Source organism: Taudactylus pleione, unplaced genomic scaffold (assembly GCF_031769625.1).
Source record: "Taudactylus pleione unplaced genomic scaffold, aTauple2 ptg000156l, whole genome shotgun sequence".
In the NCBI taxonomy this organism is placed as follows: domain Eukaryota; kingdom Metazoa; phylum Chordata; class Amphibia; order Anura; family Myobatrachidae; genus Taudactylus; species Taudactylus pleione.
In genome coordinates, this window is record NW_028284558.1 from 854,017 (window position 1) to 879,674 (window position 25,658).

Consider the following 25,658-nt stretch of genomic DNA (forward strand, 5'->3'; position numbering starts at 1 on the left):
CAATGCACACCATGCGATTGTTGTTTTGGTTATTTTTCCCCCAAAAAATGGTAGCAAGGACTTGTGCACTGTGCCATAGTCTTTGCTCTCTACTGTGCATACAACAGCGCCATTTTCCCATACGAACACTAGCATGTGGGCCTCCTTATTTGTTAAAAAGCCACTGCTGCTTATAAGCATTCTTTGGGCAACTTAAAGGGAATGTAGTAGACATCCCGGCGCTAGAATCCCGACTGCCGGCATCCTGACAGTATTAGGGTTGGGGGGAGGTGTAGGTTTAGGGATAGGCACTAGGGGGAGGGTTAGGGTTAAGCTGTGGGGGAAGGGGGGTTAGGGTTATGCCGCACATCCACTAGCAGATGGGTACATGACAGTACGATTACGACATCGTAATCGTACCGTCGTTCCATGCGTGAACGTGCATCGCTGGTCGTTGCCGACATTTTGCTGCCCAATCAATCGTCAATTAATGGACGACTGAACAGTAACAATATCCATTAATATCGTCGTCCATTAATTTCACGTAGTGGATACGCACCTTTAGGCTGCGGGGGAGAGTTTGGTTAGGCTTAAGCTATTTATCTTTGGGTAGCTTTCCCTCTAGGTTGTTTCAGCCTGCAGGTTCTGTCCCCTCCCACAGGCTACCGTGTCCCGCGAGTGGGGAAAACGGCGGTGCAGCAGTCACTGCCGGTGAACGGATGCCGACGCATCATAAAGACACGCCTCTTTTCGGGCGCAGAGATGCCCTTTTTCTAGGTCCTAGAGTGAACACTATTTGGGCATAGGGATTCGGACTGTCGGGATTCTGCTGTCTGTATTCTGACCACCAGGATCCGGTACTCAACCCACTTAAAGAACAACCCATATCAAACTGAAAATGAACAGCTGCACAAAATAAACAAACAGTCAAAATTGGCATAAACTGAAAATCCACTCTAGTAAAAAATATCCATTGTCCCACTCTGGTCCCAATGTTATAATTACCTATACTGTCAGGTCTCACAGAGCTAAATATTAAAATGTGTCTCTATTCTATATGGGAGTGAATAAGCAAAACTGAATCTGTAGGAACCCCATTATTTATGCAGCATTTTACTATAATAGACCTCAATGGGTGGGGTCAAACCCAATATAAGTAAGATAGCTGTAACATTTGTAAAATTAGCAACACCTTTGTGTAAAGGTAATTTTCCAATCATACCAACTGCATAATATGCTTTTAACTGTGCAATGTCCATTATGTTTTATTTTATTCCCAAGATTGTTACAATGCGATTTTATATATTTCCTGGAGGTGGGGACATCAAGCAAACGACTCCTTGAATGCGTTGTGAAATACTGTATACTGAACTTCGTAATGGGTTTCATTAGGGAGAAAACAAAATGTTATTTTTAGAAATCATAATTTTTTATGCTGCTGCTTCCAATGTTTGTTTGGTTAGTCTGTATGTCAGCACCGATCTTCATAAATAAGAGTGCTGTGATGTGACCAATAGGAAGAATGCAAAAACAGAACACTTCACACTGTTATTTACAGTCAGTGAGTCGCAAACATTTGTGCATCATATACGCAGGCTGATTATGTCACAAGAACTCATAGGTCTGAAACATGCAATGAGGGTGATGCACTGACAATATAGAGGAATTAATTAGCTGCAGCATTTACAAGCTCCTGTGTAAGGTCCCCAGAGCTATTCAATTAGCGCGATGCGGTAAGCCCGCGACTAACCCCCCGATACAACACTTATCGCGGATTTCTGGTCGAATCTCCGGAGGGTGCCATCAGAAATCTGTGTTAAGTGATGCCTCAGGGCTAGTCGCGGACCACTCAGTGGATAGTTCCGGCCACTCTACACGGGAAAGCCTGTGGCTAATTGATTTCCCTCCTATATATCAGTAAAAGTAAAATATCTATATAAGATTTTTTTGTTTGTAAGCCTATATAGTAAAAAAGTAGGAGGGAGAGAAATAATACAGAGAAACGGGCATTTAACAAACTGTTAACCCGCTGTACATATTGACCCTGCAATGCATATCTAAACCTGGTTTACAACTTTGTTATATGCCTGTTGCTTTACATTGTTTTTCATCCACTTTTGGCTATTCTATAAATTTGAACGGTGACATGGCAGGGGACGAGGTTACCCCTTGATGTGATGAGCATCTGGTAACACAAATTGGCGAGCGTCCATTCTCAGGGCCGGGTCAATTTGTAGATATACTGTTTTTATCATTACTGAGTTTAGTGCTTTTTTTTTTTTTTTCCTTAAAAAAAAAAAAAAAAAAAAACTGTGCCGGCACCGATGTGGATGATCCCCTCCTTGGGGATGCAGATTCAGTCAAGTTATTCAGAGCTGATACAAGTGCTGGCGGCCCCAAACATGTTCCTGAGAGCTAAAAATTATATATTTTCTCTGATGTGTACCATCAGAAAATAAACCACTGATTGTTGTGTTTGTTACTACTGTACTGTATGTTAAACTCCAAATTAAACCTTGAGGCCTATTTCACACTTGCCGGTTTTGACCGGCTGGCAAAAAAACTGCAGTTTTTTTGCCGGGTGTGAAATGTAGTGATGCAGGGAAGCAGGTGTGTCCTTTCACACGGGCCTGGGCACGGCACGGTTGCTGTGTTACAGCCGGAAATATCCACTGAGAAGGACGGCTGCCGTGCCGTGCCCGTGCCGTCCCTGCATGCCAGTGGTGTATAGGGAACAAGGTTTCCTTTCTCATACACCGGCCGGCTTGTACAGCAGCTGCTGCGCATGCCCAGTAGTTAAGTTAAAAAAACATTAAAAGCGGCTCAAAGCCGCTGCTTGTGAAAGGCACAGAGTGTGAAACCGGCCTTACAGTATATGTTTTGTAAACTGACCACGGCACTTTGCTCTCCCTTATCTAAATGAAAGGGGTTCCTCCTGTTGGCTATGCTCACAGGACCCCACAACGATGCCTAAATAAGCTGCAAGCTAAATTCTATGTCAGCTATGCCCAATGTTATCAATGCGCCACCTCAGGTTATTGATGACCATCGACAGCTCTGCCACTCATGGTTGACGGTTTCTCACCATCGATAATTTACCATTGATAGTTAGTCATGGATTGTTAGGCTAGGCGCATGCGCATAGCAGTGACGGATCTCACCATCAGGGAAAACACTCCATCACCAATAGACACCCTCTTCTGCAGGATGCCTTTGAGGTCACATATATTGGTTGGACCAACAGAGCCTATTGTATCCTCCAATATAGGGTCCTGATAATATTCTTAAATGTCAACTGCACTGGCGGGGGGAGCGGTTTAATTCAGGTAAGGAGTAACAAATAAGTGACTTTGGTTTAAAAATTTCTACTATGAAGTTGGCATTCGCTTAACCCCTCAGCGTCGGTCCTTGTTAATGGTCTTTCCCCCTTTCCGCATCTCTAACGGAATGCATCAGGGCTGTGCTTTGTTGCCCCTCTTGTTTTCTTGTTTGCCCTCCTTAGGGAGCCTCTGGACGTTGCAGCATAACCCAGATATCTGTGAAATTAAAGTTGTCTCAGGAACATATAAATTAGCGCTGTATGCAGATGATGTGCTGCTCACCCTTACTAATCCCCGCACCTCACTCCTTACGCTTTTTCAGGGCCTAGACGCCTATGGCTCCCCGTCGAATTTTATATAAGACCGTGATTCTACCTCTTACTATCCCCCTCCTCTTCTCTCCCATTTTTGAAAGTGACCTATAGGTGCAAGATGCAGATGGGCAGCCTGAAGTATCTTAAAACCTTTTTGACCTCCTCCTATGATCGCCTATTCCCAGCTAATTTTCCTACACACTCAGAGAGCATTAAGAATGATATGCGGTCCTGGGACAGATGTTACATATCTTGGGTTGTTAGAATAGCCACAGTCAAGATGAACCTCTTGCCTCTGCTTTTCTTTCTCTTTCAGACGCTACCGGTTACACTGCCGTCTCATGTCCTGGGAGACTTGCAGTGCAGTACATCACATTTTATTTGATCTGGAAGGCGACCATGACTCTGTTGCCGAATCCTGTGTAAGCACCACAGAAAAAAAAAGTTCTCAGCCACGCTCCTCGCCACACATGCTTGTGGGTTGACCTTGAGACTGATATGATTGGGTACTTCTCCATATACGTTATTTTGGCTCAACCCTGCCGACAAGCCCTCGCTCACTCAGCGCCCCCGACATCTTGAAATTTTCCCTTGTTGAGTACCCTACCAGAATGAGCCCTCTTTGGCATAATCCCAATATCATGCTGGGCTTGAGCCATAAAGCCTTTGAGTATTGGAATTCTTCCAACATCAAATTCCTCTCAGATGTTGCTCCCCTCCACAGATTCCCAGATTTCAACGGACTCCTGGCCGGATTCAGAGTTGTACGCTAATAGCATTGCTGCTGCATCTTTGGACACAGCAGCGTTGTTAAACTATACTAATGCTGCAGGGTGCATCTGAAGAAAAAATAAAAAAAAGAGGCCTTTTGTCGGCATCGCAGATCCGAGTGCTGCGTCCGAAGACGCAGCATCGTATCACCATCACCCATATGAGTAAATCTCATTGAAGAACGCAGACCTTGGCCTCGGCACTCTCACAAAACGCAGGGGACATGCCTCCGTTTTGGGGAACATTCGCCTCAAATCGCCGCAGCCTGTCAATCAGGCTGCGGTGACATCATAACACATGTGCACAGCAGCCCTAGCACATGTGCAGTTCACCCACCATTGGGTTTGCATACAAGTTTGATTCAGGCCCTCTAACAGTGATTCAGTCTCCCTTCCTCCTGTTTTTATCAATACTTAGAAATTAGGCACTGCTATACCGCCATTGAATCTTTTTGATTAGCGCCCCACTCCACAAGCCTTGAGCCTCTATATCGCTGCAAAACCGTCTCGAGAGCTTTTATTTTGTTGCTTTAACGTATCTTCCTCCTTCAAAAATAACCACCCAATGGCCAACATGAACTCCAGTGGGAGACGGACATTGTGGAGACCTTCGACCTGGAGAAAGGGGAGAATCATCCATCTGTGCTTGGATAAAAGAGGGATCTTACAAACTATACTATCTTTGGCTTCTCATTGTGATGGGTATCTATGGGTCTTCCCAAGCGCTGTTGGTGTGGAAGCCTCTAGGTGGACACAATGTCCCATGAGTGCTGAAACTGCCCCAATATTGTATGTTTTTGGCACAAGTTCTATAATGGCATCACTCAGGTCACTGGTATCTGTATGCCCTCTTGTCTGTCTCATTCAAAGCTTCCCCGCACACTCCCTAATGTGTCTCCTCATCCTGTCTGACTGATTAGCAATTACTTACACGCAGGCCATCTCTTAATTGCGAGAAATTGGAAAAACCCATCTTCCTCTGTATCAACTCTTATTGCCAAGGTGTGGCAGGCTAATAGCCTGGAATCCATTACCAGCATCATCTACAACAAATTTCATACATTCTCAAACGTTTGGTCCCCCTGGACAAACCACTTTGCCTCAAATCACTGACTTTCTCCAACTAAGTTCCGTGTGACGCCAGGCTCCGCAATTTACTCCCCCCTCCTTTCTCGCACTTACCAATGTACCCCCCACTCTTCCTAACCCTTCCTACTCTGTTCCGCTTTTGCCAGTAACTATACTCGGTTACTGTGCAATGTTTCTCTATTAGCCTGATGTTGCTCATGCTAATGACTGAATTCACAAGTTACCTTATCGCTGCTTTAGCAGTATTGTCACAATGTTTTTGTTTGTCTTCTCTTGCAAATCTTTGAGATATTCTTCCCCCTCCCCTTTTATATTTCTGTACCCCATCTCGCTACTGAAAATCCAATAAAATTTATATTAGAAAAAAAAAAAGTTGGCATTAGCGTAAGCACTACCATGTCACAACAAATGTTATTACTTAGCTACAGTTAATTGTACAAAACACTGAGTGGTTGCCATTATTTCTCTTTTGAATTAGATGTTTGGCTCTAATGAGCAAGCTCCATTCCCAAAATATAGATCCTCACAATTTTTCTGACTGTAACACGCAACGAAATATGCTGATATTGTATAAGTAATTGTTAATAGCAATAAATACATGCACAAAACAAAAATGTTCAGAAAACGGGTTACATCCATATCTATTGCTTCTACCTATATCAGTGTCAAGTCCACTGTGCTGGTAATTTAGCATGCAATTGACATGCATTACATGTGAAAAGGCTGCCATAGTGAGCGACTATGATAGCTGTATTTGTCGCCCTATTATCTTCAGGGCCCCCCGTGGTGTAGTCACTGTGGGCAAAACCATTTATGTGAGCAAGTTCTAATAGTCTGATAATAGTGTTCTAGTGTTAGTATCAATGAACAGAGAGGTCCTTAAACACAAAACGGTAATTAGCGCCTTTAACGCATGGATATTCAATATTAGGAACATTGTTAAACTCATATTATGTGGAATATCATTATCCCCATAACTATACCAAACGCTGGCTGACAAACAAGGGTCGTTCAACAAGTATTACTTTTAAAAAAAGAGTTCTCAGCAAATTCCAGTTGCAGCTGAATCCTTAGGACAGTTACCATATTCAGGAGCTCAAAATTATTCTTTATAATCATTTAGGCCGCATCTGCTTTATTTTAATATTAAAATCAGGGTTCAAATTTATTTCAATATTCGGTATTAGGGCAGATCATAAAAAAAAGGATCTGAATTATTATACTTTTAATTGTTTTTTACAGGCCACATTTTAATTCTTGCAGACACCTAATATTTACAGCTCATCTCTTAGCGGTCTTTCAGTATAAAGATGTAAATGTCAAAGCAGGAAACACAATATGAAACAACTGGTTGATATATGGCAATTTCCAGGGATCCTAAAATGTGCTGTTCAAAGGAATACATCCTAATGTATCAAGATCTTCCAAGCGGTGCGTATGGGACACTGCCCTGTATTGCATGTACCAATTATGTGTAACAGGAAACACAAAGCATTAATTTTGTCATCATGTAGACATTGACCATTATAAAACCATACTTTGGGGTACATCAGATACATATGTATATCGCCACAACAGGGCGACTAGGTATTAAAGAAACACGGGGGGGATATGGACTGTATTTGGGTCAAATAAAAATCATGAGTAAATATTGATTAAATATTGTATGTTGCTATTTTAAGCACAAAAGATAATTAGGTGGAAGGTTTTGTCACAACATCATGCAGTGATGTCACCACAAAAATTATTAAAAGATACCTATCACTCAATGGAGCCTGCCATCTTCTGGAACCTCCCAATATTAGTGCAACATTCCTGAGGCACGAGGCATATGCCTCAGGTGAATACTGCTTTGGCACATGTAAAGTCTGCCTCCATCTCAATACAGCTCCACTGGACAATATGACTACATAACATCTTAGATCATTAGAAACAATGTGCATTTAAAAAAGATCATACAAGTAACTGATATTCTTAAAGTCAGCAACATTTTTACAATATTATAGCTAAATCATTACGAAAAAGAAACAAAAAAATATAAAAACAGAATACATGAAACAAAACCCTTCAAAACAAAAAATCACTGTTTGGCAAAACCAACTACTAAATGTCATCGAAAACTTTTATTCTAGAAACAAAAAGTGTTTCTATGAAATACACTACTAGCATAATCAGTTTTATTTCCCATTAACCTAAATTTACATGCTCAGCAGCAATACAATAGCAACAACAACAACAACAACAAAAAAAAGATTAATTCCATCCATTTCTAGCGGTCTGGAAAAATAGAGATTTAAGTCATATGCTTACTGTGGACAGTGGATTAATCAGGAAGTAGCCATTATGATTTTCGCATACAGTGCAGGCACAGCCGAGATAGGTCTTCGGTTAGGGAGGAAGGATAAAAGAACACATAGTATTATGTCCTGATTTTCCTGACCTCAGAGGTCAGCAGATGTCTCAGAACGTTATATTAAAGGCATGGGAGCAGAAGCCATTTACAATGATGTGCTTGTTTCATCAACAAGCATCTAGTTAACGCAAGCTGCTCCTTTTCTCCCCCTTGTATTTCTCTGCTTCTTTCTCTCTCTCTCGGAACATGGCTGTCTTATTCAGAGATTAGCAATTATTGTAATGAGACACTGTCGGATGAGGGTCAAATAGTGCTTCCTGCAGTTTACACATCTTGATTTCCTGGTAAACAGACTGAAAGGCAGGTGGAGCACTAGGATTAGCTGTAAAGGGATGGTGCTAACATCAGCAGAACTAAGCTAGGTGAAGTATGCCGTCTTCCTAGATTGCACCATTTAATTCAGACAATAACAATTTTACAGGATGAGGCAGCAGAAATGTGTGTTCAGGACAGGGCGAGACAATTGTCACACAGTGTACTGTACATTGGCAGTGTGTGTACATACACATAGGACCAAGTAAATCTGTCACTGATGGAGCACTGCACAAGGGGTGTGTGTTTTTTTTTTTACATGGGACAGCGAAGGTTGCACTAATCTAGATAGAAGCCAATACGATTGCCAATCTCAACACACTCCAATAATTTTACCTGGATAAATAAAGAGTGCGATTGATGGATTGGCTGACAACTTTTGTCACCCTAGCTTTAATATCGGAGCATCACAACTGGAACATCAGTGTGGCCAAGCAAACAAAAAGAACATTTACATGTTTATATCATATGAATCAATATTTACATATTAGGTACAGTGCAATTATTTTACACCGATCAGCCATAACATTAAAACAGAGACGTCGGTATCTAGACGCCTTTTGGTCTTTAGCCGTCAGTATTATGGGCCTGATTCAGAGCTGGACGCTCTTTGAGAGCGCTCGCTCTGAATCAGGGCGTCCCTGTTTTGTTTTTTTTTAAAGACGGCCTCCTGGCCACTTGCTAAGCTGTGGGTGACCACCCACAGCTTTAGCGAGCGGCGGGGTTATGGTCGCGATGGTCACGACCATCGGGGCTTGCGGCGAGACCCCAGTGAACTTTCGGCTCTAATAGAGCCGGAAGCTCACCCCATGACATCACTCGTGATGTCAGTGGGGCCGCCCCCAAACGGCAGGCGTTCCTTTCGGGAACGCCTCCGTTTGGCCCGCCACCCCCCCCCTGCCCGCCTCCAAAACGGGGCAAGCTGTCAATCACAATCGACAGCTGCCCCGCTTTGGTGCGAGACCCGTAGCAACGGAGCACCCGTCGCTTGCCGGGTCTCGCTCATGCGCACGCCGGAGCTGGCTCCAGCGTGCGCATGCGCAGTGGGGGACCATCGACCCGCTTGCGACTTGCGAGTGCTGTGCGCTCGCTAGCGGGTCTGAATCAGGCCCTATGTCCGGTGGTATATCATCCGATGGTATGGTGACTACATCCCCATTAAAACCACTGACAGGTGAAGCAAATAATATTGGATTATCTTGTTACAATGGCACCTCAGGGCTGATTCAGCGATAGACCCAATGCCGATGTTTAGGCAAATGAGCGATTATCGGTAATCTGTGCATGCACCTGAGTCGCACTGCAAGTTTCAATACTAATATACCTCGCAATGAAGATTTATTCGCAAAGTGATTTTTCATTTTGTGTGCAGCAACGGGGAGGTGGTGTCTCTGCCTGCGACTCTGTACGCAATCAAAATGACTCCAGCGCCTCAGTTTCCACGGCCATTCTGCATGACCATAGGGTTACTCAGAAGGCAAATTATCGACTGATCTGTGTTCGAGCTGTGTCTTTGTACGCAGTTACTTGGATTTGCAAAATCACTGGTGGGCGCCACAATACAAATCCAGGCGGCTGCGACATTGGCATATTTTCTCAGAGCCGCTGCATACAAGATCCCAGATGCAACGGCATTCACGTCCATCTCTGAATCATACCCTCTGTTCTTGCAGTTAATATGTTGGAAGCAGAAAAATGGGCAAGCATAATGATATGAGCAACTTTGACAAGGGCCAAAATATGATGGCAAGACATCTAGGTCAGGTACTACAAGTAGTCTAAGGAAGAAAAAACGGTGACCCAATAACAAGGTCATGTGCGTCCAAGCCTTATTGATATATTTGGGGAGTGAAGGCTAGCCTGTCTGGTATGATCGTAAAGAAGAGCAACTGTAGCACAAGCTTGCTATGATAGAAAGGTATCATAACACGCGTGGGGCTGTGTAGCCTGAGTGCCCATGCTGAACCCTTCCACCGCCGAAAGCACCTACAATGGGCACGTGAGCATCAGAACTAGACCATGGAGCAATTGAAGGTGGTGGCCTGGTCTGATGACTCAAATTTTCTTTTACAACATGATGACAACCGGGTGCGTGTGCATTGTTCAAAAGAAGAAGAGAAGAAGAGATGACACCAGGATGCACTATGGAAGGAACTGAAGCAGACATTGGCAGTATGATGGTCTTGGCAATGTTCTGCTGGGAAACCTTGGATCCTGTGATTTATGTGGAGGATACTTTGACATGTACCACCTACCTAAACATTGTTGGAGACCAAGTACACCCCTTTATGACAATGGTATTCCTCAATGGCAGTGGGCTCTGTTTACAGGATAATGTGCTCTGCCACACTGCAAACATTGTTTAGGAATGGTTTGAGGAACATGACAAAGAGTTCAAGGTGTTGACATTGCATCTAAATTCCCCAGATCTCAAACCGATCAAGAATTTGTAGAATGTGCTGGAAAAACAGGTCCGAGCCATGGTGGCCCCAACTTGCAACTTACAGGACTTAAGAGATCTGCTGCTAACCTCTTGGTGCAAGATACCACAGGACACCTACAGAGGTCTTGTGGAGTCCATGCCTCAAGGGTCAGAGCTGATTTGGCAGCACAAAGAGGGACCTAGGCAATATGAAGCAGGTGGTTTTAATGTTATGGTTGATCAGTGTATACCTCTGTGTTATATTTTATTGTATTACTCATCGTTCCGGGTAAACTGAGCAAGTCATACTGCTCTACTGTTTCTTTCTGTGTTTGGCAAGATCTGGGGAAGTCCAGGTGGTAGCATCGGGGCAGTGGTGCCATGAATCACGACATTGTAGCCTGCGCCAGCATCAATGGATTGCAGGAATCACAATTCACAAGGAATTTCATCAAATGCCCCTGCCCACTTCACTGGAAAAGTGAGCTGGATGCAGGAGGGTTTTCTCCTTGGAGCATGGGAGGACTCCCCCAAATTTGAGAGTATCAGAGAAAACTTGGGGGTATAAGCAAGCACCACAATCCATACTGATGTGGTCCTGCAGTGTACCTAGGGATGACCCTTTCAATGGTACTTCTCCCACAGTTATGTCATAACTACAGTTTACAAACTTTTACACCCCTGAGCTATTGTATTTTTAAAGGAGTACCGAACAGTAATAAGATTGATAGGAAGTCTCCTGAAAAAAAAAAAAAAAAGATTGACAGTCTGCTGATTGGTGGGTTCTGCAAGGTAATATGCATATTTTTACTAGAGTATTGTAATAAATTTCACTAAAAACATTCAAGCTGGTACGCAGAGGGAACCTACTGCATATGTATATAAACTCTCGTTAAAAAAAAAAAGAAACTTCTTCAGCAAAAGTTGCAGGCTATGCTCTTTCCAAACCAAAAACTATACTGTATACTTATCATGCCTTACTTGTCCATGAAACATTAGCAATTGTTTCTGTGCTGTTGGAGGTCAGTAATTGCAAGAGAAATCTTTAACTGGAAAGTTAATAGTGTGTATGCTTTAGGCTTAGAGGCCTCAGCATATTGATCAGCAAATTGTTTAGAACCTTCAAAAAGGTTCTCACTCCATGCACATACAGACTTCATTAGGGAATTGTTTAGAGGATACTATAGAAAAAAAAATTAAAATATAAAAAAATAATGCAATGTTTCATATTAAGGTACTACATTACATGGTATGCACTAAGGGCCTGATTCACTGATTCAGAGCCGGACGCTCTGAACGAGCGCCCGCTCTGAATCAGGGCGTTTTGTTTTTGTTTTTTTTGGTGCGTCCTCCTGGACGCTCGCATAGCTGTGGGTTACCACCATGATGATGGTCGTGATGGTCAAGACCATCGCGACCATTGGGCTTGCGACGAGACCCTGCGGTGGGGTCTCGCTGCCGCAAGCCCTGGAGTGATTTTGGCTCTATCAGAGCCAAAATCACTCCCACTGACATCACTAGTGATGTCAGTGGGGCCGGACCCAGATGGTAGGCGTTCCCATGGGAACGCCTCCGTCTGGGCAGCCACGCCCCGGCACGCCCACCAAAGGGGGCGTGCTGTCACTCACCATCGACAGCACGCCCCCTTTGGTGCGAGACCCCAAGTGACGGCTTCCCCGTCGCTCGCCGGGTCTCGCGCATGGACACGTCATGGACAGCCTCCGTCGTGCGCATGCGCATTTGGGTACCATCGACCCGCTTGCGAGCGTCCTGCGCTCGCGAGCGGGTCTGAATGAGACCCTAAGGGCCTTACTGAGTAAGGATATCGATTGCAATAGCGATTACACACGCAGTTCACCTGCGATAGTATGCTAAGTCATTGAGATCGCTATGCCGCCGCATCACTACATAAGGACGCCCACTTTACCTTACACACATCCGTAATGGTTAGCATTCGTACAATTGACTACCATCGCAGCCTCACGCACACTTGCACAAGCTCTGACCTTACATCAGCGCACGCTATCAGGCCAAAGGCTGTGTAGGGCATCGCAGTGGATAATTAATGCACGCCCATGCAACAGCGTTCAAACACACTGACACGCCTGCGTTTCCCCGACCACCCCCCGTCACCACCCACAAATGGCACTTCCTGTCAATCACTCTGCGATGGGTCTGCATAGTCACTGCGATTGCAGTCCTGATGCACTGCGATGCTTACTCATGCACAGAATGCAACAATCGGACGATTGCGTGCATATTAGCAACTGCGATCCAAGCTGAATCAGGACCTAAAAGCGTAATAAATCACATTTTTCAATGTCCTCTATATTATGGTTAATCTGACACACACACACACACACACACACACACACACACACACACACACACACACACATATAAACTTTGTTACGTCTCTGTGGGCAGATGGGGTTATTGTGACAGTGAGTGCCAACCTGTGGACACATAAATATATTATATTTATATGCAGTGTCGGATTGGGGCATGAAGGGCCCACAGGGGGAATGTAATGCTAGGAGCCCACTGAAGGAAGGTGGAGCAAAACAGATGATGTGTGGCCAGCTACTGGTGTGCCCAGCCGGGGGTGTGGCTAGCGGCCAGAGGAACATAAGTAAACTAAGAAAACTACACAGATCCAAAGCCATATTACAAATAATAAAATAACAACAATGCTTTATCTGCTACTCTAGTTATAGTTTAAAACCAGGTAAGTAATAATGTGTACGTCTAGTCTCCAGGAGGCATAGAGATTAGTAGCTGTAGTTGTCGTTACCCTGGACCTGGATACAGCTGTCAGCATTGTAAAGTCTGAATTGCATTTATGGCAAAGGAAAACCCATATTTTAGTCCTGTTACATTAAGGTGCCAGCATGTAGGCTCAACTGTCTCAGAACTCAGTGGCTAGGTATTGTTGCCTGTACTACACTACTTCACCCATCGCAGAGCATTGCAATGACCACCATACTATACAGAGCGCAATGCAGTGCACACCATACTATACAGAGAACATTGCAGTGACCACCATACTATACAGAGCATTGAAGTGACCGCCATACCATACAGAGAACATTGCAGCGACTACCATATATTGCAGAGAGTGTTGCAGTGTCCAGCATATAATGCAGAGAGTGTCGCAGTGCACACTATATAATGAAGAGTGTCACAATGCCCTCCATACAATGCAGAGTGTCGCAGAGCTCACTATATAATGAAGAGAGTGTCACAGTGCCCTCCATACAATGCAGAGAGTTTCAGTGTCCAGCATATAATGCAGAATGTTGCAGTGCCCACCATACAATGCAGAGAGTGTTGCAGTGCTCACTATATAATGCAGATTGTCACAGTGGCCAGCATATAATGCAGAGAGTATTGCAGTGCTCACTATATAATGCAGCAAGTATCACAGTGCATAGAATGCAGAGAGTGTCGCAGTGCTTACTGTATATGGCACAGCAAGTGTAAGCTTATTTATAAATCACCATTATTCATAACCCTTTATTATGTGTGACGGGTTAGATATCTGATTAGTGACATTAATGGGCTAGAAATGTCATCAACTTATGTATGCATTCAGTGTTTTGAAATTTTGCTACGTCTTTTAGATTTGTTTAAATGCCGTTTAAAAAAATGGAAAGTATGCCAATTTATTAATAACAAGTTGGCGTGTAATTGGTCCACTTGTATTTATAATTAATAAATCTATAAAATATATTTACATAATCAATTTTGTAGGTGGCCCCCCCCCCCCTCAACCTAGTTACTGCAGTGCCCCCCACAAGCTTTAATCTGGCCTGTCTATGCTTGCTGGCACAAGCTATACAATTGCTGTTAATACTTTTATTATATTTTGGGGTGACACACTGACTGTATTTCAGCAAGTAGAGTGTTATCTAATGCATCTTTATGTGACACTGCCTGTTTTTTTATAACCTGCCAAGTAAAATTCCTGAGGCCACTTTTTATTCCAATAATTACTAAACTTACTGTTTAGTAATTTAGTCAGTTGGCTCCAGATAACGAAGCTCTATGGATCCAACTCTCTGTTGTCTTCCAGGCTCCTCTGTGCCTGGGCTCCTCCCCCCCTGCTGACGTTGCCCTGGATTCTGAGTGGTGCAGCTGCTGCCGTCAATTACAAGAGTTAAGCCTGCTTCTCCCCTCCCCCCGCTGACATCACCGCTGGAAACAGTGTGATGCAGCAGCTGCTGCTGGAAAGGTGTTCAGCAGCCCGTTGCCCACCCAATCACCCCTCTCCCCCGGCTGCCGACAGCCAGGATTGTGACTGAAGTGGCCACCCGTGTTCAGCTCCTTCCACGTGACGTCACCACTGATTCTGGAAGGAGAAATCAGTGGTGCTAGAAGAAATCTGCAGTTCGCTACACACCACCCACCGCACCTCCAGCTACACACCACCCGTTACCAACCACCCACCGCACCTCCCGTTACAAACCACCCACCGCACCTCCCGTTACAAACCACCCGCCGTACACCTCCCGCTGCACACCACCCACATGTTTAAGTTACAGTGCCGGTTACAGGGGCTAAACCACGCTCTCCCGCAATAGAGGGCGTGGCCATAAATCACCGGTGCCCACCGGGAATTTCTCCAAATCCCCGGCAGCCCAGTCCGAGCCTGTATAGGAGTTGGAAAGGACGTGCACCTAATAGTGTAGTAATTTAAATAAAGTGCATGTGCCCAAAATAGTTGTGCGTACCAGATAAAAAAATCTTTAAATCTTATCTGAAACTCTTGTATGGATAATCCAACCAGTAGGATGAACCTGTTGTTCTGGTGACTGGAAACCTTGATGGGAAGGGCTCGGTCAGAGCCAAATAGAATAAATAATATAGTGTATTACTTCTTTAGTTAAACTTCAAGACAATGCAGATAACAAAGTATGCGTACCAGATAGAACTTGAAAAACCACATGTAGTCATAAGTTTCTGAGCATTCCTCCAATGTCCCTCGGCAACCCCAACAACTTTCATACGTATAGGTTATTGGCTTAAACCAAACAGAAACAACCCATCGTCAGTGATAGTTTTCCAATAAGGGGTTCCAACCACTTTTCAGATCATTTCAATCCGGTCGCCACACGGAAATACGGAGAGACTGCTGCCACCTTAATTAGAAAGGAACTGTGTATCTCAACCCTGCACATTTAACTCAAGATCGGCATACCTAACTTTTGGGACAAGTACCTTGCGCGCCATTCAAATACCACTGTTTATATTCTATATCAGACAAATAATACTGCTGGCAAATAGCAGTTATTAGTCCCTCTAATAACTGCTATTTGCGTATTATTTGTTTGTTTTACAAGTCCTGGAGTGCCGCTGCCATTTACGATTGTATACTATACTTTGAGGAGGGCACCCAGGCAAATTTGCCATTTGCTGCACTGGCTATCATATATAGCGTTTGGTCCTCCTAAACTGGATAGCCAATCAATGTTAATAAATGTAGTTGTTTACTTTAGAACAATCCTTTTCTAACTAATTACACTGCACAACAATGAAAATGTTTCCGATGTGAAAATAGTTACCGTATATACTCGAGTATAAGCCGAGTTTTTCAGCACATTTTTTGTGCTGAAAAAGCACCCCCTCGGCTTATACTCGAGTCATGCCCGCATGGTACAAAGCTGAGTAGCGTACCATGCGGGCCGCGGTGCAGACTGTGTCTCTGTGACACAGCTGCACCGCGTGTGTAGCGCTGACCGGACGGAGTTCGGTCAGCACTACACACTGCCAAACGCACAGCCGCCGGCAACGGCAGCTGTGTGTTTGTTGTAATCAGCAGCCGATGAGAGTCTGTCAGACTTTCATCGGCTGCTGCTGCTCCCACTGCGGGAGCCATCTTCCGGCTCCCGCAGTGGGTAATGGGAGAGACGTCGTCATGACCACGTCTCTCCCATAATGCAAAGCGGCCGGAGGAGCCAGTAGCAGCGTCGGGACCAGGAGCGGGGTTTCAGGTAAGTGTTTTGTTTTTTATTACATCTCTCTCTACTGGGGGGCTACTACTGGGGGCAGTACCATGGGGGGGATTACTACTGGGGGCAGTACCAGGGGGGATATTGCTACTGGGGGCACTACCAGGGGGGGATATTGCTACTGGGGGCACTACCAGGGGGGGTATTACTACTGGGGGCACTACCAGAAGGGGAATACTACTACTGGGGGCAGTACCAGGGGGGGATTACTACTGGGGCACTACCAGGGGGGGATATTGCTACTGGGGGCACTACCAGGGGGGGATATTGCTACTGGGGGCACTACCAGGGGGGGATATTGCTACTGGGGGCACTACCAGGGGGGTATTACTACTGGGGGCACTACCAGGGGGGGATATTGCTACTGGGGGCACTACCAGGGGGGGTATTACTACTGGGGGCACTACCAAGGGGGGTATTACTACTGGGGGCACTACCAAAGGGGGAATATTACTACTGGGGGCAGTACCAGGGGGGGGATTACTACCAGTAGCTGCTGCATTTCCCACCCTAGGCTTATACTCAAGTCAATAAGTTTTCCCAGTTTTTTGTGGTAAAATTAGGTACCTCGGCTTATATTCGGGTCGACTTATACTCGAGTATATATACAGTACTTCTAATTGATTTCAGCATGCAAAGAATGAATATGACATTTAAAACTCTCAGTTAGCTCTGAGTTACGAGATATAGCCCATTTATGACGATGTAGGGGTATTCCTAGTGAAGTGGGCAGAATGGTGAGAATCTTACCAGCAATCTGCGTTCCGCACAGAGGGGCGGGGCCTAATGACCCAATTAAATGAATCAGTTATTTGTCCCCTCCCCTATTCAAATATATGCGATTCACGGGATTACCCCACCAGATAACTGTGGTGCACTGAGTGACAAGCATAGTGAGCGATTCCACCAAGACATTTCAGCAATGGAACAAAGATATCAGGGTAGGTGAATCATTACTGTTGGACAGTGACAAGAGATGCCCCAGAAGAGGAGTACAAGCGACAAGCAAAGAGAAAGCACCCCCATGAGTAGGCCACTATATTAGATAGTACTATCGTATGCTGTATGTTTGTTTCGTTTTGTGTTCTTATTTGTGATTGATAGAAAATAAATAACAGTTGTTTCAATTCAATCAAGAAAATATCAGATTATTTTAAAATAGCTTTTCACTATGACTAGATTACTAATGTACATACAGTATAGTGCAAATAGTGTAGCTCAAAAAATAGAGCTAGTAAAACATTCTGAAATCATTTTAGTTTTTCTTGACCTTAAATTAGTAATGTATGACTATTTTAGAAAGGAAACAAATTGAAAGTATTAATTTGTTGTACAGTGTTACTGTTCTATGTAGCAGTTAAGTGATAGTCCCTGATTGGGTGAATGCAGCTCCAGTCAGGTGTCACGTTCATTACAAATCTCCTGCCCATAACAGATTGAATGTTCCCAGCTGGTCTCGTACACCAAGCATTGCCCAACAATAACCATCCCAGAAGCAAGGGGGTTTAACATATATGGAGAGCACTGGAATCATAGGATTTTGACAAAAAATAAAATAAATATCTCACTGACACAATAATGCATGCCAATTTGGATACTACATAGCATACATCATTGATAATCAGTCTAAATGCTGCAACCTATGTATGGCAATTAGACGGATTTAGTTTGAGGTAGGTATCTCATTTAGAAGATTATGCTCTTGAACAAGAAGTAGCTGAACAGCTCAGAATATTAAATTAACATTCTATATGCAATAAAAGTGTCAAACATAAGGAAGGGAGCCGTTAGCCCACTTCAAATTTATCAAGCGAAACGTTGAAGAAATGAGAACTGGATTTTGTGTCAAAACAACAAAATATGTTAAAACTGGCTTTATAGGAGCTAGATATCAGCCTTAAGGCAGCATAAAACAATATTTATGCTGGGTACACATTAAACAATTTTTGGCCCAATCCGATGGCTTGGGCCAACATATCGTCAAAATCATCTAATGTGTATCCACTATGTCGGCCGATGCACGCTCCCGTTTGGTCGTCAGCCACATCGTCAGGTCGTCACTACATGCAGCACAATCTAACAATGCGACCGCCGAACCCAAGCAGCGGGATGTGGCTGGGGCCGACACATGGGGCACCGGATCGTCTAATGTGAACTGGCTGCCTGACATGATGGCCCATCAGCAGGTTGGTCGCCTGTCGCATCGCTGGGTACACATATCATTTAATGTGTAGCCAGCTTAATGCCATGGGCCCGGATCCACACTCAAAAACACAACAAAAACAACTCATGAAAGATTATACAAACACTAATGAAATACAACATGACCATACACATGACCATAGGTTAGTATATATGGTGGGGATCAAGATAAAAAGTGAATTCACAAAACAGCCGAGTTTCCTAGGCTTAGTAATGCAGATGTCCTAGCTACTCAATTATCTGGCATCTCATAGAGGACTGATCACACAACAGTTAACGATTAAATGGTAATAGCACAATCTACAGGGAGAAGAACACCGAAAGGCCTATTTTTAACTTACTTGGCTGGGGACCACTGTCTGCATTACAATAACTATTGTATGGAGTCTTAGGACAGTCTCTTATAAAACAGAGAATAAAAGAAAAGATATGTGTAGACAGATGAATCCTCCTATATCTATCCTCAATACGCCACGCAGCGTGACATGTTTGGCGTGAGTGAGCCACCAGGTCCTGTGCAACTCCGCTAGCGTTGGGCGCCTTTTTTGGCGCAAATGTGTCTAAGTCGCACTTTTATATCTGTATGTGACTGAAAGGGAACTTGGGGCCTCATTCAGAGGCGGTCGGAGGATGCAAGCGGTCGCTCAGAAACTGGGCGGCCGCTTGCATCCTGACCGCCCTCCTCTGTTTACACCCACAGCTCTAACGACCGCTAGGGTGATGGACGCGATGGTCAGAGACCATCGCGACCATCGGGGCTTACGACGAGACCCTAGGGTAGGGTCTCACTTGTCGTAAGCCCCGGAGAGCTTCTGGCTCTGTCTGGCTTTTGGGGGAGGCCTCACTGACATCACTAGTGATGTCAGTGGGGCCTCCCCCAAACGGTAGGCGTTCCCATGGGAACGCCTCCGTTTGGGCTGCCACCCCCCCCCGGCCCGCCTTCCAAACGGGGCGAGCTGTCAATCAACATCGACAGCTCGCCCCCTTTGGAAAGAGACCCGCTACAACCGGCGCTGTCGGTCGTAGCGGGTCTCACGCATGAGCACGATGGAGCCGGCTCCCTCGTGCGCATGCGCACTTGACAAACATCGAGGCGGCCATGCGGTCGTAGACCGTACGGCCGCCTCTGAATGAAGGCCTTGGTGTGGAAAAACAAAAGCTGTGGCCGCTACATCGTAGCACTTCGTATGCTAATTGAGAGACTGAGAGTCGCGTACAGATATAAAAGTGTTATGCTGGGTACACACTGGTCGATATATTGGCCGATCAATTGATCGGCCAATATATCGTGCCCCCGTCGGCCAGTGTGTACAGACGATAAATCTGTGAACAATGTCGTTCACAGACGTATCGCATTGGCTGTGCCGCATAGCCAATGAACAGATATGTCTGCAGACATATCTGTCCATCGGCAAGTGTGTACGGGCGATCAGCCAATCGCTCATACACAGGGATGCAGAGGCCACGAGCGGGTAATACTTACCCAGGTCTGGCACAGGTCCCCATCCATAGCAACCCAGCACACGCTGCTGTGTGCTGGGCTGCACTGGGGAGACTGTCCGAGGCTGCTAAAGCAGCAGCCCGAGCAGTCTTCTATAACAAAGGGGGGAGCGATCACGCTGATCATGCCCCTCATTGGCTGTGCAGCCCTCCCCAGTGCCGCAAATGTTTTTTTCTCTCGAAGGGGGCGTGGCCACGCCTTCCGTGATGAGGCCATGCCCCCGGCCACCAGGACCCGCTGCAGCATGCAGATGATGGTCGTTCAGTGTGTATAAACGACCATCATCTGCAGATATATCGGTCAGGTGTGTACCCACCTTTACATAATCAGATTAATCAGCACAGTCTCCTGGTGCATCCTAGTATTTTGCATTGTATGTTTTCCTGCAATCCTTCTACGTGTACATTGTGTTAACATGTTCTAATAGTACCGCTTTTGTTTATCGCCACTCTCTTTTTGCTATCATTGCATGCTTATTGCTAGCTCTATTTGTTGACTATTTGATGAATGTTTCTTGCTGTCCATTATATTGATCTATCCTCATTAGATCACCGTTTTGTTTCTTACATATATACATGTGATGTTTCAATAAAAACAATTAGAAAAAAAAAGAAAGCAAAAACAAACTGTTGTCTGAGCTCTGGGGGTCATTTAGACCCGCTCGCGAGCAAAGTTCGCTCGCTAGCGGGTCGATGTTGTTAGACTGCGCATGCGCACGACGTAGGGAGCTGCATCGTACGCATGCGCGAGACCCAGCGAGCGACGAGAAATATGTCGCTCGGGGTCTCGCACCAAAGGGGGCGTGCTGTCGATGGTGACTGACAGCACGCCCCCTTTGGTGGGTGTGCCGGCCAGACAGAGGCGTTCCCATGGGAACGCCTACCGTCTGAGTCCGGCCCCACTGACATCAGTAATGATGTCAGTGGGAGTGACTTTGGCTCTGATAGAGCCAAAATCACTCCTGGGCTTGCGGCAGTGAGACCCTACCGCAGGGTCTCGTCGCAAGCCCGATGGTCTTTGACCATCGCAACCATCATCATGGACGCTCGCTATAGCTGTGGATGGTCACCCACAGCTATACGATCGTCCAGGAGGACGCTCCATTTTCATGGAGGTGGGCCCTGATTCAGAGCGAGCGCTCTGGTCAGAGCGTCCGGCTCTGAATCAGGCCCTCTGATCCCCCGACCCCTCCTTTCCTCTTTACTACAACAGAACTTGCTTTGTTGCAACAATATTGCAGCCCTCTGCAGAACAATCTCCTATTGCCAGGTATAGACCTAAATAACGGTCCTGTCAGCAGACCAATCCACCATCCAAGTGGCCAATTTGTAAGCTATACACACTTACCGATCGGCAGCTCATTATGTCTGGCCTGACATCACAACTGGGCAGGCTTTTTTTAGAAAAAGTGTTAGTATCCACATCATTTAGAGCAGGGGTGGGAACCATTTTTCTGCCGAGTGACATTTTGATATATATAACATTATTCGTGGGCCCGGTGCAGGCCACGCCCCCTTTGTGTGATATCACACGGGGCTGGGCCACCCGCGATAGCAATTACAGCAATGCCCGGAGCATCCTGACGATGCTCCGGGGAGCTGTAAGGACAGCAGTGTGACCATCTGAAGCGTTCCAAGGATGCTCCAGGCGGCACTGCTGCATAGATTCTGGCTGCAGGGTGCCATTCTAGGCACCCTGCTAGTCAGATAAGGCTACCAGAAAAAAGCTCAGAGGGCCAGGCAAGATGATTCCGGGGGCCTTATACGGTCCCCGGGCTGAAGGTTCCCCATCCTTGATTTAGAGGAATGATTCAGGGGTGGACACAGGGAAGCAAGTGGTCGATGGTTCCCTATGCGTGTGCGTCCGAGCACCACTGCGAATGCGTGCTGACAGTAACTGCACAGAGACACAGATTGAAATTAGATGCAGATCCATGCAATTTTGATGGGCATTTCAGGGTAAGTGTGGCCAATGGTGCTTCTTTGTACTCACATCGGCGGATTTGTGCCCGCAGCCAGTGGGCGTCTTAATAGGACGCTCAGCAGCAGCAGCATTAGAATAAAGACTGCTACAAAAGATGCAGCCGCTACTGCACCCCTCTGAAACACCCCCTTTAAAGCAGGAGCAAGGGAACAATTGGAAGTACTGTAAATGAGTCAGTATCTCTTTCTCCCCGACACATGGGAGCGATTACACAAGTAGCATCTTCAGAGCCTTGTCACTCCTGTGCTAGAGTGGAAGAGCAGCAGCAGCAATATCAGTGCTAGGAACATTAATGCTTTTCTATTAGGCTGAGGCCACCCCCTATAAATGTCAAACTTGTTCTATACTATAAGGTAACAGATAAAATAAATAGTAATAATCATATATCCAGGTGGAGGATGTTAACATTTCCTTTAACAGATATTCTTAATTGTAAGTATTCAAGATAAGTGTGTGTATATTACATTAAACACGGATAGTGATTTCCTGACCACCAGACAATGTTTTATTATCTTGCATAGGCTTCTGTGCTATTGCTTGGCAACCTACAAACAAAGCTCATTATTTACACCATCTTGATTTTCCTGTCTTCCCAACTATCCATGCTGTAATGCTCAGAGAGAGCACTGTGTGCCAATCAAAGCATTGGGAATATGAATATTCAAATCATTGCCTGCTTTTTGAATAGTTCCATTTAAATGTCTTTGCTTTCACAAGTCTATTGTGACTAATTGGAGGGTAAGAACAGATAAAAGAATCCACTGGACCAAAATAAAAAAAAAATACATGCTATCCTACCTGTAACAATTTGCAATAAAACATTCCCTATTAGAGTGTATACATCATTAAGCAATAGTAATATAGACAGCACTCAGTACATCCTGTTCCATTATCCTTCAAACTTCATTGTTTATGAAGAGTGCAGGGAAAATCTATGTGTGTTCTGGAGTCCTAACCCGATAACGTTGGGTTTGTGATATGACAGAGAGGGCAGAATACAGACAGAGGACACAGAACAGACGGCTGAAGATGACTGGAACTTTGGGAAAGGCAAGGTGTGTATATAGAAAACGGTTATAAATAGGACAGGGGTTTTTGTTAGAAATTAGAGCCTGAACTTTATCCCTATAGGCAAAAAGTGGAGCATGTTTGTATACCTCTCATCAGTCCTATCACACGTATGGCACCTTCATTCCTAATTGCAGGAGGTATATTTCCTGCCACACACAAATTGTTTGCAGGAGGGGCGTAGGCAAACTAGCAATTCATTCATAAGTACCCACATCCACACTATCACTGTTTGTATTCAAACTCCTGTGTCCCAATTCAGAATTCACTTGTAAGGTATGCGTATGTATGCGATTTCTGATGGTAGTTGCAAAGGACTACACATCTTGATATATATTTTTTAAGGCAACTGTTATAAAAGACTTGTTTCTATTTAATATGTATATTGAATTACATATAATTTTGTCCTGCTTGTAGGAGATAGTGTGAGACTAGCCATTAGAATATTGTTTGCTTTGGAGACTAGCCACCAGAATGGGCTCTGCTTTGGAGACTAGCCACCAGAATGGGCACTGCTTTGGAGACTAGCCACCAGAATGGGGCACTGCTTTGGAGACTAGCCACCAGAATGGGGCACTGCTTTGGAGACTAGCCACCAGAATGGGGCACTGCTTTGGAGACTAGCCACCAGAATGGGCACTGCTTTGGAGACTAGCCACCAGAATGGGGCTCTGCTTTGGAGACTAGCCACCAGAATGGGGCACTGCTTTGGAGACTAGCCACCAGAATGGGGCTCTGCTTTGGAGACTAGCCACCAGAATGGGGCTCTGCTTTGGAGACTAGCCACCAGAATGGGGCTCTGCTTTGGAGACTAGCCACCAGAATGGGCTCTGCTTTGGAGACTAGCCACCAGAATGGGCTCTGCTTTGGAGACTAGCCACCAGAATGGGGCACTGCTTTGTAGACTAGCCACCAGAATGGGCTCTGCTTTGGAGACTAGCCACCAGAATGGGCTCTGCTTTGGAGACTAGCCACCAGAATGGGCTCTGCTTTGGAGACTAGCCACCAGAATGGGGCACTGCTTTGGAGACTTGCCACCAGAATGGGGCACTGCTTTGCAGACTTGCCACCAGAATGGGGCACTGCTTTGGAGACTAGCCACCAGAATGGGCTCTGCTTTGGAGACTAGCCACCAGAATGGGCTCTGCTTTGGAGACTTGCCACCAGAATGGGGCTCTGCTTTGGAGACTAGCCACCAGAATGGGGCACTGCTTTGGAGACTAGCCACCAGAATGGGCTCTGCTTTGGAGACTTGCCACCAGAATGGGGCACTGCTTTGGAGACTTGCCACCAGAATGGGGCACTGCTTTGGAGACTAGCCACCAGAATGGGGCACTGCTTTGGAGACTAGCCACCAGAATGGGCTCTGCTTTATAGTCCTGCATTCAGAATGGGCAGAATGGCAGACAAGGACCCTGTTTTTAAGTTGAATTTGGCCATAAAATCACTGATGAAAAACCTGTTTATGCATTATGAAAAACAGAAGATCACTCCTCTGCCAAATTGTATTAGACAGTCCTCTGCACTGTTTGAAAAGCTTGTCCTGCAGCCTCATCACTTTAGAAACTTTAGAACAACCACAGTTACTTGTAATACTTCTATTAAGAACACTGTGCTAATTGTATTTATGCAAAAGAGCCTCACTGCATCTGAACAAGTCTGGATGCATTATTAGTAGTAGTATAGTAAAAGCTGCATTAGCTCAATACAATTAAAACAAATTGCAATCAACAAATAAGGTGTATTATCTGTCACAGTGTAAAGTTCCCAAGTGTGCTCAAATTTCCATAAGCTCCCAGCCTGCACCTCAATTAATTTCCTTGGGTGCCACAGCAAACAGTCTTAGAAAACAAAGCGCTTTCATTTGCAAGAGTCTCGTATGCTCTGAATAGCATTAATTATGCAATAGTTGTGTATGAAAGATCACTTGCACATCTACAAAACATGTATTCATACAGTATTAAAACACAAGCAGTGCACAGCATGTTACTGTGTTATTTGGTTATTTCTTTAACAATTAGTTTGCTTTGTACCATCAGTTCAGGATCAGAATAGTTTAAAATATGGCAAACTTGTCAGAAATGCTAAATCTACGGTGTGTAAAGCTAGCATACTGTCAGATTTTTTTGATCGGGATGATTTTTCAGAAATTGAAAACCCCAATATCTGTGCTACACATTATGCAATGTTTCCATAGAAGCTACCGATTTTCCACCACACCACACTGATTTTGCATATGTCCACCCAGAAGGAGGATGACATAGTGACAGGAAA

General features: G+C 45.0%; 1 protein-coding gene across 21 annotated transcripts in view; it reads right to left on the reverse strand.

Annotated features, from left to right (window-relative positions):
• Positions 1 to 25,658, reverse strand: part of BAZ2B (bromodomain adjacent to zinc finger domain 2B) — a 267,863-nt gene that overhangs the window by 142,184 nt on the left and 100,021 nt on the right. Inside the window, exon 1 of one of the 21 annotated variants that reach the window (XM_088474789.1) lies at positions 7,783 to 8,050. The exons of the other annotated variants lie outside the window; for them this stretch is intronic. The gene's annotated coding sequence lies outside the window, so the exon portion shown is untranslated. Of the gene's footprint in view, positions 1 to 7,782; positions 8,051 to 25,658 lie in introns of those variants that run through there. 21 annotated transcript variants of the gene reach the window in all.